Below are 2,662 nucleotides of genomic sequence, written 5' to 3'. Positions count from 1 at the left end.
ACTAATCTTCGTGTTAAAAAAAAAATATTAATTTCAAATATAGCGCAAATGAAATTAAATTCAAAAAATTAAAAATTTTATTTTTTCATTGTCAGTCTCTTATATTTCGAGCTCATTTTGTAAAGCTCACAATCTTTCACTTGATTTATCTTTATCTGAATGTGTTTTGTTTTTAATTTTTAATATTTTATCTTAATAACATGTCCTTAACTAATTCCTAGGTAAAAAATTTCTATACCGAAAAATGTACTGCTATAAAATGTAGTCACATATGCACAATACTTAAAAATTTTGAGTGGTAGGATTTGCATAACCACGAGTGTTTGTCCAAGACAGAACTTTTAGTTTACCTACATCGAAACGAAGTTTTCACCTTTACACAATTTTGTATAGAAAAGAAAATGTTGAATTAAGATGAAGGGCGAAAGTAGTAGTAAATTTCAACATGCTTTTGAATCAAATGATAAGTGAGACAAATGTGAGATAGGACTTTCTGGCGCTGTCATCTCGCTTGACATATTAAACCAAATGATTATACGGAATTTCAAAGAAAATATATGGTTACAGGAACTGCCTGTTTATAATTTCCTTTTTGTACAAATTGAGATATTTTTGTATCTCTTAATATACATACATATGGTATATATGAATAAATTTTATTAGAAATGAAATTAAAAATCAGGACAAAATTGCATTCTCCTTAACTAGGGCGCAAAAAGTATTTTAAAATCACAAATTAGCCACTAAACAACGATGAAGATTTAGAAAATCGTATCAATTTCAGGGGAAATGAATCCAAGCGAAATTTGGAAAATATCATTTATATGATTCTTATAAGGGGGACATAACTTGCTTCAACATAACTACTCACATATACGAGGATTAACTTTTATATTTAGGAACCAATATTAGCCAAAGAATATTGCTTTATTGATTTTCAAAATAATCTCCATTAAGATCTATGCACTTTTGCAAGCGATTGAACTAATTGTAGAAGCACTTATGCACCAAGCACTGATTGATGTATCTCCAAAAATTGCATTCTGAGCACATCAACCGCATTTTCAGGTGCCCAAAAACGTTGAACACACTTAGAGTTTTATAGGTATGTGAAAAAAAAGAAGTAATTCGGTACCAAGTCAGGACTATACCTTAGATCACTAATCATATCGAGGTTTTTAGTGCTCAAAAATGCATTTCAGTCAATCTGTGAGAATTCGCGTTGTCGTGGTGAAGAGTGATAAGTCTTCGTTTTTTTTTATATATTAAAACACAACTGGCAAAGAAATGTCCAGCTTATACATAAAAAAATGCAGCCATTTGTTTGGAAGTGCATAGTCCAAGTTAGTTAGATCCAGCTCATTTTTAAACATCCATATGTATATTCGAACTCTGTTTAATTCGGGCTTATACGCGTAAATCCACGATTCAGCACCTATCACCTGAATTTTTTTTTTGAACGTTTGACAAATTATCTGGGATCCAGCGAAGCGAACAAATTTTTGTACAGTCAAATGAACTAATACCCATTGTTGTCTCAATCACAGCATAGATCACATGACTTTCTTGCAGTTTGCACACAGCATCAATAGTTGGCGGAACAATAACTGATTTTGAATAACCTTCATGAAATTTGTCTTGCAGTGTTATACGACATCGATTGAATTCACCATACAATTTATCAACACTGGCCCTTGATGGAGCTTCATCGGCAAAAAAATAGTTAAGTTTATCTTGGCGCTTTTGATAAGCTAGTCCACTTCGAAAGTTGTTAAACAAAAGCGATGTATGAAACTCAAATAGTACTTCTTTGTGGACAGTTTGACTAGTCGGAAGGACTTCGGAGTACACCACACTTTGACAATCGAGGAAAACTGCCAACATAACGTGGTTTTTCGTTCCATTTGGCTCCCTTTGCAACAAAACTCGCACTCTTCATCAACTGTTTCCATCCCTATTAATTATATGTTTCCTGACATCCTAGTAATCCAGAATATGATTTTTCGGTAACTCGTTCTCGATCCTCTTGGTATAATTCTTACGAATCATAAACATTTGCTCGCGACAAACAATTAACTCCAAATACATTTTCGAACATTCTGAACGTTTCGGCACCAGAAATTTGATTCAAGCTAGAAAAAAAAAATTTTTCAACGAATAGGCTTTCGCGCGAAATTTAAATTAACAAGAAAGGAAGGGCTAAGTTTGGGTGTCACCGAACATTTTATACTCTCGCATGATAATGTGATAATCGAGATTTCAGGGGTGGTTGTAAACCGATTTCATAAATATTTGGTGCATGTCATCAGGGAGTTAAGAAAATATTATATACCGAATTTCATTGATATATGGTTTTTGGTCCCTAAGTGGGCGACGCAACGCCCATTTTCAATTTAAAAAAAAAAAGCCTGGATGTAGCTTCCTTCTCACATTTCTTCCGTAAAATTTGGTGTTTCTGACGTTTTTTCTTAGTCGGTTAACGCACTTTTAGTGATTTTCAACATAACTTTTGTATGGAAGGTGGGCGTGGTTATTATCCGATTTCTTCCATTATTAAACTGTATATGAAAATGCCTGAAGGAAACGACCCTATACAGTTTAGTTGACATAGCTATAGTAGTTTTCCAGATATGTACAAAAAAGTTAGTAGGGGGCGGGGCCA

This window comes from Bactrocera latifrons, unplaced genomic scaffold (genome assembly GCF_001853355.1).
Source record: "Bactrocera latifrons isolate USDA-ARS-PBARC rearing strain unplaced genomic scaffold, ASM185335v1 scaffold_38, whole genome shotgun sequence".
In the NCBI taxonomy this organism is placed as follows: Eukaryota; Metazoa; Arthropoda; class Insecta; order Diptera; family Tephritidae; genus Bactrocera; species Bactrocera latifrons.
This window is presented reverse-complemented; position numbering follows the sequence as displayed.